Source organism: Podarcis tiliguerta, assembly GCF_965153285.1.
Source record: "Podarcis tiliguerta genome assembly, chromosome: 7".
Classification (NCBI taxonomy): Eukaryota; Metazoa; Chordata; class Lepidosauria; order Squamata; family Lacertidae; genus Podarcis; species Podarcis tiliguerta.
Window position 1 is genome coordinate 86,324,941 of NC_139540.1, and position 15,826 is coordinate 86,340,766.

A 15,826-nucleotide genomic window follows, 5' to 3' on the forward strand; every position below is an offset into this window, starting at 1 on the left:
ACAGGACTTCTAGGAAAGAACAGCAATTTAAAATCCTATTGTAGTCAGATAGCTTGTCAGGTCAAGCAGCTCTGCTATATATGTGCTTTTAGGGGTTCTATGTGTTTGGATTCATTATATATAACTATAGATTAGATCTTCATTCCAGTTGTTACTTGCCTTGACCTTTCAGGCTGTTAGGCTGCAGATCTGTATAGTCAACATACTGAAGCATTGAAGACCCTGGAACTTGGTTTTTAGGCTTATTGGTAAGGAATGTTCAAACATGTAGTGTGTGATACATGTCTGGAAAACTACATTTCAGATACACATATCAGTGAACATATCTGAAGCTACCTGGTGAGTGTATACTTGGTGGCACATAGAGATTTCCTGGCCAGTAGTGTATGGAATGGCCTAAAGTTCAAAAAGAATTCAAGCTTCCCAAAGTTCTTTTCATTTTCTGAGTGACTCAAAGAAGCCATGCCCCAACACTGATGTAGACTCTCTCTTTCAATATCATGGGATCAGCCTCTTGTATTTTTTCCAGTGTTATTATGGATGTTATTATTATCATTCAAATCTATTTACTCCATATTATTTCTGGAGAAGATTTAGGGGAAGGGTTTACCCACCTGAAATTGTATTGGACAGAGGTAACAGTTGTTCCACTGCAGGCTAACAAAGCAATTGTTCTAAGTTGTGGTGGCTCACCGCTTGTCTTGAGGACCAGAATCAAATATGGTCAACCAGAGTTGACCAGGGCAAAAGACAATGGAAATTTCTCTCTAGTGTAATAAAACAAAACACAAATAAAAAACATCCACCCAAGCAGCTTCTCTCTCCATTAATTGTTATCAAAACACCTTTCTTCCAAAACAAAGTATCATTTGTCTCCCTAAAAGAGTGGTTTTCACACACATCTCATTTGCAGTTTGATGCATGAAGTAAGACTGATTGAGAAGTAAATAACAACAGAGTGGCAGCAATGTTATCCAGGCACTAAAGCAAAGTGTCCTCAAACGCACCTGTGAAAACTCATGGTAGGAGCAGTTCAGACCCCGGTTTGCAAAGCGCTTTTAGCTCCCAGCAGCCCAAGTAGCTTCCTCTGAAAGGGAGTGGGCAACATTCTCCTGTGAGCCAGGACCTCTAGAGCAACCACTGAGCTGCTAATAAACTGCACCACATTCAGGCTCTGCATTTAAGGAGGAGAAAGGAGGGACAGGGTTGCACTACAGTGTACCAGCAAAAGTAGGAAGGCACAAAAGGTGCAAAGTTCATGCAGTGCACCAGCAGCTGACCTGTGGAAGCAAGTGGCAGTTTGCAATAGTGCTCCAGAGCATCAGTAGCAACCACTGGCCCATTCCCACTGAATACGCTGAGTGGGGGCCCGGACTGACTCCAGCTACGAAAACTGAGGCTGCTGAACAAACTCTTGGGCTGGGGTATTGCTTGAGGAGTTTTGTTGCTGTCATTAATACTTATTTTTTGCATCTTTGTTTTTAGATCTTATGGAAACTCTTTTTGTGTACTTTTTGGTGTATTTTTCATGTTTATGACTACTTTTGTAATTACATAAATCTTTTCATGTTGTGAGCCGCCTTGAGCCTGGTTTTAACTACAGCATACAAATAAAATGGCTGTGGTGTTTAAAGATGCCCCTCTAGATTAATGGAAGCTGCAGCAAAGAATTCGCAGCTGAGGCCCCCAAGGAAAACATGGAAATAAAGCTATGGAGCGTGCAGTAACTGACATATTGACAAGTGAGCAGGAAATGGCCTAATGGGCAACTTTAGACCTACGGACTGGAAGCTCTGCACTGCTGGTATAAACCGTAATGTATCGTGTTCAAAAGTAAGTGCTGTGGAGCATATTCACCAATGAGATAACAGCATGCAAATTAACCAAAATTTGATGCTGACTGGCATCACCCAACAGGCAAATGATGCCTGTGAAACCCAAACCCTACTCAGCCAGACATACAAGTAACACAGGTAACACAGCTGTTGTGTCTGCACTGAGGTAAATCTGAAAGGTACCCTAATATCTGGAATCCTACTGTTACCCTACTATCTGGGTAATAATTGGTAATTCTCTCTCACACACACACAGTTGTGGAAGGGGAAAGAAAGAAAAATTTCTTCAGATGAAGATCAAGAATTTCTTCAGATGAAGATTTTTGGAGGCTGATACCAGACATGTACACCTCTGAGACAGCAGCTTCCTCAGATGTGCACATGTCTGGTATCAGCCTCCAAAAATTCTTTGGCAAAAGCCACCAGGCTTCAAAGTGGCCTGGTCTTTGAAGAATTTGACCGCCACATCAAAGAGATTGACAGTACCTTGTGATAAAGGTGAATGCCATCTTTCAGTGGGACGTCATGAATGGAGGGAAGATGGCAGCACAGTGGACTCTAGACCTGAAGACTGGCTCTGGCGAGGTCTACCGTGGTGCTTCCTGCAAGCCTGCAAACCCTCTTCATTCTCTCTGACTTCGTGGAGCTTGCGCTGGGCAAGATAAAGCCACAGAGAGCATTCCTGGTTGGGAAGGTGAAGGTGAGGGGCAATATCCTGCTCAGTCATAAACTGGAGGCTATTCTCGGCTCCATCAGCAAGAAAACTGATCAAATCCCTTATTCTCTTTAGTCAACATCTTGGTCATAAGAGAATGAAATTAAAATGCAGAGTATTTTAATGGAAAGGGGTACTGTTCAAATTTGGTTTTTTATTCATGGTTGCTATTATAATGTTTTATTGTGTCAGATTCATTAATATCTATTAGCTACCATGCCTTTGTTATCTATTCACTTTGTCATGGGTTTGTGCCATCACTTCAGCAGTGTGAGAAATCAATGATGTGTTGAGGCTGAAGCTCCAAATAGGTTCTCTATTCTATTGTTCCCATACCTGTGTGTACTCATAGTAGTCTGTGGTGAATGTAGGAAGAAATGACAGCCGAAAAAGATCTAAAACAAAGACCTCTCCTCCGAAAGCCCAAACAAGACATTTTGAATATATATCAGGATTTGGAGCATCGTTCCTCAATAAAGGGAAAAATTCCCCATTGGGCATCTTCAAAGAAACACAAGTAATTACTCTTTAAATTAAGGAATAATGGGGATTGTGCTTTTTTAAAGCAAGGTATAGGGAATCTCATTTGATACAGTGTATTCATCAGTGTATTCATTTCTATATCCTGCTTCTTTATGATCAGTAGATACACATATTGGTTATATAAAACTCACTGAGGGCAGCTTCCTTCTCTTGCATTATTTTGCATTGAGTACAGATACCCAGTTACTGAACATACGTGCATTGCATTTATTGTGAAGACATACATTATTTGACAGTTATTCATTTGAAACACATGGAAGCCCTAGTGCTTTCCTGTACACAGTTTCTGGGACAAGCAGAAAATAATGCAAATACATTCCCTCACAACAGGCATGCCTCATACATATCAGCTATATTTGTATCCAAAAACAAAATGTATGCAAAGCCACCCTGAATTTCCAAGGTCCTTTGGGAACTTGGCTGTTATTTTTATCATGGAGTGATAGTGGGGTAGGTGCACTGAGCAAAGCACTCTTCTGGCCTTGTTAGAAAAAGTCCTGTCTTTTAACAGCAGCCTGATGTGCAGAAGTCAACCAGTGAACCTTTTCAAAGTATGGAGAAAAGCACTATCACCTGCTAATATCTGTACATAAAGCTCTGCTCTTAGCGGCAAAGCTATGGTGGCTAGTTAAAAAGTTTTTAACCTTCTAAATGCTCTACCCAGTCAGTAACTGCCAAATTAAATGGAAGTATAACATCCTCAATGCGGAAACTGCAGCCCAACACAGAACTGGATTTCAGTGGATTTAAACACCCCTAGCTCTGCAGCTAGTTCTGCACCCCTAGTTCTGCTCTTCAATTGCCTGTTTTAAGTTTTGCCTTTACATTTTAAGGAATAAACTAAATAAATAGTGAATTCAGTTTAAATCATATATCATTGCCTTGACGTCTGCCTCCAATCTTAGTTCTTTTCAATGGTTCCAGGATCAGTACGGGTTAGAATCACAGGACACTGGCAAAAATGTCATAGGAGACTATGACACTAGCATGTACAGATCCCTGTCTGCACTGACTAGCCACAGCTTTCCAAAGTCCTTTCCAATCCTCTCGTATAACAGTGAGAGATTGAAGGGACCGAACCTGGGGCAGAGGTGGTTTTAGGGTGGCACAACCAGTGCAGTGGCACTGGGCACTGTGCTGCAGGGGGCGCCACAACAATGCTGTAGAATGCAACGGGGGGGGGGGTGTCACCAAATTTTAGTGTCGCAAAGGTCACCACTGAAATTTGAGAGCCCAAAGTCCTGCCACTGCCTGAGAGCTTCTGGACTTAAAAGCAAGTGAGGAAAGAGGTTCCCTGTTGTTCACCTGCTCATATATATATGATTTTCTTAGTTTACAAAAGTACGTTCATTGTCTCATTTTTCAGGTTGTGTTTTCTACAGATCAGTTACATTTGCTGTGAGACATTAGTGTTAGATGCAACATAAGGTTGGGAAGAAAAGAGGTGGGAGAAAGTGGTCATTGTCACTTCTGTGGGTTCTCTTTCCATTCACTCGTTATATTTCCTTGGTGGTGAGAGAGGGTGGAGGTGGCCTAGGGCATGGTTGGTTGTATTTGGTTGGCTGCAGTGAGATTTGGTTTTTTTTGGGGGGAGGGTTGTTGGATCAGGTTAGCCATATTGATTTCTATGCTGTCGATGGATTCTTCTTGTCTTGTTGGGCTGTGTATGTGATAAAGGGAAGCCACACCAGAGTGAAGGCGTTATCTTCAATTTCTCCTGTGTTTCAGTCTATTGGTTAGCTTTTCTAGTAAGGCTGTTTCCCATACAATTTGATACAGTGGTCCATGTTTACTCCTGACAGGTCTCAATGTCTGGCTATGATGCTCCTAGCTGCTGAGATTAGGTGGGTTATAAGCTCTTTATATAGTGTGAGAGGGCATTATTATCTTGGAAGATGTTCAGTTGGGCCAGTTCTAGGCTGAATTCTAATACAGTGGTACCTCGGGTTACATACGCTTCAGGTTACATATGCTTCAGGTTACAGACTCCGCTAACCCAGAAATAGTACCTCGGGTTAAGAACTTTGCTTCAGGATGAGAACAGAAATCGTGCTCTGGTGGCGCAGCAGCAGCAGGAGGCCCCATTAGCTAAAGTGGTGCTTCAGGTTAAGAACAGACCTCTAGAACGAATTAAGTTCTTAACCAGAGGTACCACTGTACTTGTTTAGTTATTTTGAATATTTCTGGTATGACTGTTGTCCAGAAGGGTTGGACTTTGGGGCATTCCCACCAAATGTGGAGGTATGTGCCTGTGGTGAGGTCCTGGGCGTATCAGCTCTAGTTTCTGTGGGTACCATGTGTTAGTGAGTTTCAGAGTGAGTGCTTTTCTTTTGGCAGAGATGGATTTAAAGGGAGGTTTAGACCACATTCTAGTCCATTGGGTGGGGTTAATTTTGTAGCACATGTCATCCTCCCATTTTTTTTATTGCGTCAAGGGGGTTTGTGGGGTTTATATGTTGTTTCTAAGCTCCAAACACTTTTCTGAAAAAGTGGTAAAACTGGAACACTGTTTTGCCAAAGTCAAACAGTTTGAAAGGAAGTCTTTAAAGAGATGTTTCATATTACAGCTCAGACAATCCCAATAACCCCAGCATTAGTCTTACTTAATTTATATATTTCAGATATAGACCAATTAAGAAGTAGGGAATTAACACATTAATTAACAGCAGCTAGAACGGTAATAGCCAGAAATTCTAAAACCTTGCAATTAATGAATATTGACCATTTGTATAATATAGTCTGACCAACAGTTTTCACAAAAATTGATGGTGGCAAGGGGGGAGAGGAAAAAATTACACTGTATGCTATGATTTTATTATATATTCAAATGAAAACACATGGATGAGAAGTACCTACAACATATAATGCAATATTATAATAAATACAACATTGAAATATAGCCCATTCCTATTCTCTTTTCCAAGTTGATTTACTGAATAATCTATTGAACTGCTGTCCTGTAATCATCTCATTATTATGTCTTGTAAAATAATGTTTAGTATTTTACCCCGTGTCCTATACTTTGCCAGTCATGTCATGTTTTATGATTTTATGTTTTATGTTATGTTTGTACAATTTTGTAACAAAAAAATAAAGAGAGAGAAGGGGGGGCGGGGAGAAGGAGAAGGAAAAGATAACAAAAACAAACCAGGTGGTTCTTCCCCCTCAATTCTATCATCACAACAACCCGGTGAGGAAGTTAGACTGGGAGATAGTGACCAACTTGAGGTGACCAAATGGGGAATTGATCTTGACTCTAGTCCTGATGTAACCATGGACGCTAACTCTTGGGGGACCAAAAAATTCAAACCCAGTGTAAAATAACATTTTGTACGCTGTCCGTATTATTTTCCTACTATGTCACGTTTTCAAAGGCACCAGATGGTGTCTTGGCTTTTTGTGCAATTCAAAGCTAATAATATTTCATAGAAAAGGCAAACACCAGTGGTTTAAGTGTTCCTGGTTTCACACAGTATTAGAGATTTTCAGGAAAACGCTTGGTGGGTTTGTTTCTCTGAATACAGAACTTGAGCATATGGTACATCAAAACCAGAAGGCTTAGTAATATGAGGCAGGCAGCAGATGAACAGTTTGGCGGGCGGGATGTGTGCAACTGCAATCACAAACAAAGGGAAATGGTGAATGAAGGGAAAGCCTGATGTTGCCACGGAACTCATTTGCCCCAACAGCTTCAGCATGGGTGATATTAAAAATTGAATTAATTCCTCAAAACCCTACCTTCCTGATTCCTATAGCTCTCTCACATGAGGTTAGACACTCCCCAAGTGTGGGTCTGGACACGATAATGCACCACATAAATTAACTGAAGGAAATAGTACCCAAAGTATGTATCTACGGAGGAAGCTGCCCAATTCATCTCTAGATGAGTCACTAGGCTTCTCCTTGGTGCCTTTCAATTGGTTTTTGCTGGAAGATGAGTATCTTGCAACTTTGGTGGTGGGTGCATCATTCAATCAGTTCTGATACTGAAAAGTTGTAGAATTACAGCCCTCCTTTAGAGGAGGGTGCCTGTTGCATATTGTTACACAACACCCCAATCTACGAACCGTGTGAGATTCCAGAGGTTCCGGGCGCTTATTCAGGGTTCATGTTTCCTTTGGGAAATGAGGCCCAGCAGAGACTGGTTTCAATATGATAAATGGTTTATTTACACATATAGATGACTTGAGCTGGAGGGGCTCACAGCATTACCCACCAAGAGGTTATTGCTTCCCCATGACTTCAATTTCATGATTCACTGATCCAGACCTACCATCTCTGCTACTTGACCACTGTGTCCAGAACAATGATGCACACAAGCACAGAAGTCAACTGTTCTGAAGTGTAATTCTTGCTCTTACATACGCTAAAACTTGGGGGGTAGGAGTGTACCAGTCAACTGTGCATTGAATTTTAATTCAGAAAAAATATTGGTTGCCTTGGTTATCAGGAATCTGAGAAAAACAGGTGAGTGCTAGCGGATTCTAAGGCCAGCTAAAGTAAAATATACTGGAAAAGAAGTACAGTACAATAGGAAGATGCAAAGATTCTTCTAACAGCATACACATTGGAGATGGACCATAGCTCAGTGGCAGAAGGTCCCAGGTTTAGTTCTTGGCATAGGCAGGTTGGGCTGAAAAAGAACCCCAATATTCAACGGCCACTGAGAGCCAGTATTAAAAATGGACTATATTTAGGTAGCGTTAGCGTTAGCGTTGATGTTAGATTTGGGTTAGGGCTGGGTAAGCGTTGAATTATGGTTAGGGTTAGGATTAGCATTAGTGTTAGTGTTGGGTTAGGGTTAGGGATAAGGTTGAATTAGGGATAGGGCAAGGGCAATGGTTATGGTTGGGTTAGGGTTGAATTAGGGTTAGGGATGGGATTAGAGTTAGGGTTAGGGTTGGACTAGGGTTTGGGGTTGGGGTCAGGGTTGATTTAGGGTTAGGGTTAGGGATGGGATTAGAGTTGGGGTTGGGTAAGGTTTGGTTTAGGGTTAGGGATGGGGTTAGGTTGATTTAGGGTTAGGTTTAGGCATGGGGTTAGGATTAGGGTTGAGTTAGGGTTGGTTAAAGATAGGTTTGGATTAGGGTTAAGGTTGGTTTAGCGTTAAAGTTAGGGTTAGGGTTGGGTAAGGGTTGGTTTAGGGTTAGGGATGGGGTTAGAGTTTGAGTTAAGGATGAATTAGGGTTTGGATTAGGGTTAGGGTTATGGTTGGTTTTGGGGTTAGCGTTAGCATTAGTGTTTGGGATAGGTTTGGATTAGGGTTTGAGTAAGGGTTGGGTTAGCATTAGGGTTAAGGTTTGGGTTGAATTAGGGTTGGGGTTGGGTTAGGATTAGGATTAGGGTTGGGTTAGGGATAGGGTTAGTGTTAGCGTTTGGGATAGGTTTGGCTTAGGGTTAGGTTTGGGAAAGGGTTGGGTTAGTGGTAGGGTTTGGGTTAAGGTTAGGGTTAGGGTGAACAAAGGTCCCCCCCATGTTGGCCGTAGGAAGGTTCGTTTAGGATTTTGCAGCCCTTGGATGGGTTGTGATTTCTTGTAATTGGGTAATGTGGCTTTTCATGGTACTCACGTATGAGGTGATGCCCTTTCTTTTCACAAGGTTCTCTACGCTAGCCATTCCTCCTTGTTATTCTTATAGAGTGTTTCTTTGTCGACCTGACTGGGTTGCTCTGACCTATCAGGAGTAAACATAGACCACTGGTACCAAAATGTATGGGAAACCACCCTATTAGAGGAGTTACAGTTAGGGAAGGGTTGGAGGGTGAAAAATGCATAGTGGAAGATAGCAGTGTTTAGGGTAGTCTGGACCACATGGCTTTCAGCCGATTAGTCCTGTGTCTTGGCTGCTCAAGAGCAGGCCACCCCACCCCCGTCGCTGAAGGTCAGTGAGACAATGTCAGGCCCCTTAAGCAATGTTTTCAATAGTAATGGCAACATTGTGGGTTCTTTGGGGCGTAGGGTGGTTGTGTATTTGTATTTGCTTTTAGCCTGTTAGTGACTTGTCTTGATGGGATGAGGGGTATGATGGTGTATGAATAAGTGCAGCTGCCTTGTGTTGCTATGGGGTCTGATGGTGAGTGCTGAAAATGGGACACTGGCCTGAGACAGTGGTGGGTGGTGGGCATCCCTTATTCTCTGTTGTCAGGCATGGTCTGCGGGTGCTGGGGGTGCCCACTGGAGTGAACATTGGCCAATGGGGCCACGGTATGCCTGTTGGGCCCTTGTACCCAAGGTCCACGCAGTGGGGAGGGAGGAATCATAGGAAATATTGCTGCGGTTGAATCTGACTGCGTAATTCATTTTCCAGATCCTCAAGTTGTTATATGTAATAAATATAACCTTGTTATCTACATTGGGTTGTCTTGACTTGGCTTCCTGCTGTGCTGACAACTACTTCATTTGTGGGGCACAGCAAGACATGTGGTTTTCACTACAAAACCTTTGGCAGACTTTGGCACCAGTTTGGAGTGAATCAGACATTGGGTTTTGGATGTTAATTACGAACCCCGGTTTGATATATCCATTACTCTATTTGTGGGGTTCTACAAAATGTGGGGTTTTCGCTGCAAAATGCTGCAAATGTTTGTCAAACTTTGACACCAGTTTCAATGGGATCCCAGATTTAGGGGTTCGTAGTTAATGAAGCTCAGGCTAGATTCAACTAAACAATTGCACTTGTGGGAGCCAGCACAATGGGGCTTTGTCCCCCACTCCTCCCCTGTGCCCTGGAGGAACCAGAAGAACCCCCAGAATAGTGTGCGGGGGGGGGGAGAGGGGGAGGGGCCCAGCAGAAGTGGAGCCATCTCCTTAGCACTACAGTGGATGCTCAGGTTGTGAACATAATCCATGCGGGAAGCATGTTTGCGACCTGCAGTGCTGTATGTGTGGGTCGCGATTTGGGACTTATGCGCATGCGCAAAGCGCGATTTAGCGCTTCTGCACATGCGCAAGCGCCAAAACCTGGAAGTAACCAGTTCTGGTATTTCCAGGTTCGGCGTGGTGCGCAACTTGAAATCGCGCAACCTGAAGCGTCTGTAACCCAAGGCATGACTGTACTTTGAATTCCACCTTGAATTCCACCTGGCTTCTGGCAATGCTAGCCGCACTGGGGCAGCCCCTTCCCCCTCCCCTTCTTGGTGCTACTTTGACCTGGGATGATAACAACAAAAACAAAAATGTTGCTAGCCCAGAACTGGAAAGAGGGGAAGATATCAACAAAAGAAGAATAGATAACTAAGATGGTGGACTATGCCGAAATGGCAAAGATGACTGCAAAGATCAGAGATCAAGATGAGAAAAAGTTTGAGCAGGAATGGAAGAAATTTATAGACTATTTAGAAGACGACTGTAAATATATTAAAATGTTAGCAGGTTTGATATAACATCTATGTGACTATATAATCAGAAATCAATATAAATAAGAGGGAAAACAATGAGTTTGGAGATGAAGTGCAATGCAATAAATTATGAGGGGGGGAGAGATTGGAATCTGGGGGGGGGGAGTCTATATTGCATCTTTTGGAAAAGTATTGAATTTATTAATTATTGTGACTATAAAATTTTGAATATATATATATATATATATATATATATATATATTTTAAACACACACTTGCCTGGCACCTATAGTGAGCAAGAGGAAACCAGCTGAAGAAGCTGGCCAAGACCTCCTCCCCTCCCCCCCTCCCAGGCCCTTCCTGACGGGCCCCAGGGGAGTGAGGCCGGCATTCATCAGCAGGTAGGCGAGTCAAAATGCTTGTGCCCTTACTTGCCAGGCTGCTGTAAACTGTAAAAGCACTATGTGTGCATCTGTGTGCGCATGCATGTACCTGAGAGAGTTGCATATGAGACTATGGGACTGTGCTAGGATTGCTAATGCTCATGCATATGTCTCTGTGCCCATCTCTGAAATAAAAAAATGAAAACCAAGAGGAAGAACAAAGAGAATAGTTTATCAGGCAGTTTTACAGATGTTTGTAACTCTGTGCAACAAGACTTTGACTAGTTAAACCAGGTGGAGGCTTGGTGCAGCGGCAGCGTGCAGGGGCTAGATGCAGCAGCTCAGCCAAAGAGCCGCCTCACTCCACCCTTTTTGTCAGATGCTTGAAGAGGCAGTTTGAAAATGCAAATGTTGGCCCCTGCAGCCTCCCTCTATTGCTTGTCCTTAGCTTCTCTGCCATTGGGTTCTCCAAGGGTCAGCATCCTTAGAATTAAAGAGTAAGGAAGCTGTCAACTGGGGCTGGATCTACACGGATCTAAAAAAATATGCTGTACAGCGCCCCCTGGTGTCACATTTTAATAACACATTTATAATGTTATAACTCACCAGTCTAAATTAGTCCCAGGTGAGAGTCAGAGGGAAGGTGCCTAGTCAAAAGCAGGCAGAGGGACACAATTCAGGGAGGAGTGGGTAAGGAGGATTTTCCTACACATGGGGTGCAGGCGTGTGAGCAAATGTGCGGTCCATGTGGTAAAATAATATGCTTCCAGTATGTAAGAGGAATTGATTGATGGATTTCTAATCCATTCTTCAAGGAAATTCTTCACAAAAGCAGCTTACAAAATGAACCCAAAATGCAACAGATAAAATCTGATTTGGCACAATTTAACACATCTACTCCCCCTTACCTTTCACTGTTTCCCTTCTCCTTAATTTTCACACGTTTATAATAAACATATAATGTCCCCTCTTAAAATGTATTTCTTCTGTTCAAAATGTGCATTTTGATGCAACTAACAAAACCACCCCAAAACATAATCAAAATCAACCATGATATAATAGAAGATTCATATTACTCAGTAGCTTAATTGTGAGAGCAAATAATTGTGATATTCAGTAACTAAGGCTGGTTGGTGGGTCCAGAGGGAGGAATCGAGTATTTTTATTTGTAGAGGAAACATGCAATCTTCATATTCAAAAATGCAAAAACATTTTAACAAGTTTAACACACGGATGTTCTTTAAGTTTAAAATTAAGTTTATTTCAATGCAGGAGTTAAACATATGCTTAAATCTTTTCCATTGAAATCAATCGGACTTAAAATGCTTACGTTTAGTTGGACACTGCTGTGTGTAGTTTGCTTTTTGGGGGAGCTGAGTCCCATGTATGTTTATTTGGAAGCCAATCGTATGGAATACAGTGGTGACTTACCCCTAAGTAAATGTGTGTTGTAACCCAGCCTTAATCTCTTGAGTTGGAGGAATGCGGCTTGTTACATTTACACTCTCCTTCCAAACCGTATCACTTTAATCTCCTCCATAGACTTTTCCAGTAATGCCTACTGGCAATGGAAAAACAAATTAGCTGAACTTCATTTATTTTCTCCATAACACTTTAACTCTTGGGGAACTTAACACCAGAAGCAAATCAATGGGGGTCAGTCACTGCCGCATATTTACAAAGCCTTCTGGGAATGGAGGTGTTAACAGCAAGGTTTAGTTGCAGTCTCTGCTAAAATACAGAAACAAAAGTTGTCACTGGCCCAGGCATTAATCTTGCTATTACTGGGCCATTGGAAGGTTGTAGAGTGCATGTTTTAGGATAGGAGAATAAAAACATTTCTCCAAGCATGTAGACAGTTTGTGTTATTTTCATGTTACTTTTTTAATGCTTTCAAACTTCAGGGTTAGTTCTGCTGCAGGAATGAGAACTTTTAGAGCTCCTGAATGCTCAATGCTCAATGTGTTCTTCCCAATCTTGTTGCAGCCCCCCCAGCGATGCAAGTTTCCTTTTATGATATATGATATATGGTTTATTTACACATACCGTATTTTTCGCCCTATAGGACGCACTTTCCCCCCTCCAAAAATGAAGGGGAAATGTGTGTGCGTCTTATGGGGCGAATGCAGGCTCCTTGGCTTCAGCGATAGCAAAGCGAAGCCTCCGAAGCCTGCACTCCGGAGGCTTCGCGTTGCTTCCGCTGAAGCCAGGAGAGTCTGGTCTTTGAGGCTGGTGGTGGGGGAAAGCAGCGCTTCCCCCCACCACCAGCCCCACAAGCTTGGGGGTCAGCGGGAAGGTAGAATTCCCCTTCTCCCTCCTGCGTGCTTTTGCGGGAGGTGGGGGAATTCCCCCACCTCCCACAAAAGGAGGTAAAAGCCATGCGCTCTTTAAAGGCTGTGCGGCTTCTGCTGGCTTTTCTACGAGGTGGGCGAATTCCCCTACCTCGTAGAAAAGCCTGCAGGATGCCGCACACCCTTTAAAGAGCGCGCCACTCTTGGGGGCTTTTCCCCGAGGAGGGACAAGGGACTGACTGGCCATTTCAGTCCCTTCTCCCTCCTGGTCGAAAAGCCCCCGCAGGAGTCACGCGCGGCCCCTGTGGGCTTTTGCGGGAGGTGGGGGGATTCCACCACCTCCCGCAAAAGCAGGGAGAAGGTCTTGGAGTAGCAGACAGGCTGCACGCAGAGCTGCGGGGGGGGGGGGAGAATCATATTTTTTTCCTTGATTTCCCCCCCCCCCCCGAAAACTAGGTGCGCCCTATGGGCCGGTGCGCCCTATTGGGCAAAAAATATGGTATATACAACCTGAGCCTACGATGGAGGGGTTCACAGCATTAGCACCCCATGAGGGTCTTGCTTCTCCCATAGTGGCAGCCTTGGATTCAAACAGAAACCAGCCATCTCTCTCTCTCTCTTTCTCTCTCTCCGGCTTCGCAGTCTGCTGCTTTTTCAGCTTCTAGCCTGTAGCTGGCATCACTCAACCCTCTGTTCTCAGCTCTGCCGTTGTCCTTCCAACTACCCACGAGTTGAGGAAGGGGCCACACATATATTTGTCCTCCTGCACAGATCCACTTCCTTTGTTCCCTTTAATGACCCACCACTTCACCAGGAAGGTAGCTTGGCTATTCCAAGAATTGGAAGGGAATTAAGGCATTGAGTCTACCCTCCTACCTCCCCCCTCAAAAACCCCCACTGGTAATAACATTTTTGAGTCATTGGAAAGTGAATATCAGATCATTTCAGAGATCATATTTCAAATTGTGGCTCAATAGATATGAATAGCTGAGCAATTCCAAAATATATGTAAAAAATCTTCAGCGTACCTACTGCATCTCCTACCCTGAGCTACTGAATATAGGCAATTCTCAACTTATGTGGGGGATGCATTCCGGGAATAGAACATAAAGCCAAAATTGTGTGTAGTCAAAACACACAGGGTTCAGTGGTGGGTGGGATAGCCAAAATCTTCCTGGATGCCACATTCCACCTCCTTTTAATTTTTTTTAATTTTTTTTTGCCATGTGCATAAAGCTAAATGCATGCAAGTTAATGTATGTAAGTTGCATGTTACCCGTGTAACTTAGTGAATGGGGTCAAATACTACTGATATCCGATCATTTTTTTAAAAAATCCTTTTTTAATATTATTGATATATTGATATATATATCAATATATCTATTGATATATTATCTCTATTGACATAATTTGTGGTGCAATTTTAGGCCAAATCTGTTTCCACTCTGCTTTATTTACATCCTGCTGTAACTCTGTATCTCATTTCATCATAAGCCTTTCAATTTTATTATCCAGATTTGTGATTGTAGAATAATTTTTGCCAATTAAACTCTTTTTGTTTTCTAATACCAATAAGATTTCAAATTCAGATTCATCCCCAAGAACTCCTGGTTTCTTTATTAAATGTAATAGTGCACCTCTTACTTGAGAACATTGACACAACTGTGTGCCAAAGCCTAATGTGACATTCAGAGAGGGGCACTTAAAGTGATAATCAAATGTTCTTGTTTTCACATGTACAATTCTGCAGGGCATACCCTTTCGTTTATTATTATATTTGCCACCATGGTGAGAATTATTTGTATTTTTTGCCTTGTGCATTTATTTTATTTATTTTGACAGATTTATAAACTGCTTAAGCAAAGAGTGGTCTCTAAGTGTACATAATAAAACTGTAGATAAAGCACAACTAAAACCTACACAACCATTATAAAACAAATATACACGAAATGATTATCATTAAAATACATATCAAATCAGAAAACAGTTTAAAACAAATATAGGTAACTATTATATGCCGAAGTGGGCATATAATTTTTATCAGTTGAGTTTTCATCACTTGCCTAAAATCTGAGAGTCCTTGGCAGCTGTGTGTGAAAGAAAAACTATTTCATAGAATCATAGAATCATAGAATCATAGAGTTGGAAGAGACCACAAGGGTCATCGAGTCCAACCCCCTGCCAAGCAGGAAACACCATCAGAGCACTCCTGACATATGGTTGTCAAGCCTCTGCTTAAAGACCTCCAAAGAAGGAGACTCCACCACACTCCTTGGCAGCAAATTCCACTGTCGAACAGCTCTTACTGTCAGGAAGTTCTTCCTAATGTTTAGGTGGAATCTTCTTTCTTGTAGTTTGGATCCATTGCTCCGTGTCCGCTTCTCTGGAGCAGCAGAAAACAACCTTTCTCCCTCCTCTATGTGACATCCTTTTATATATTTGAACATGGCTATCATATCCCCCCTTAACCTCCTCTTCTCCAGGCTAAACATGCCCAGCTCCCTTAGCCGTTCCTCATAAGGCATCGTTTCCAGGCCTTTGACCATTTTGGTTGCCCTCCTCTGGACACGTTCCAGTTTGTCAGTGTCCTTCTTGAACTGTGGTGCCCAGAACTGGACACAGTACTCCAGGTGAGGTCTGACCAGAGCAGAATACAGTGGCACTATAACTTCCCTTGATCTAGATGCTATACTCCTATTGATGCAGCCCAGAATTGCATTGGC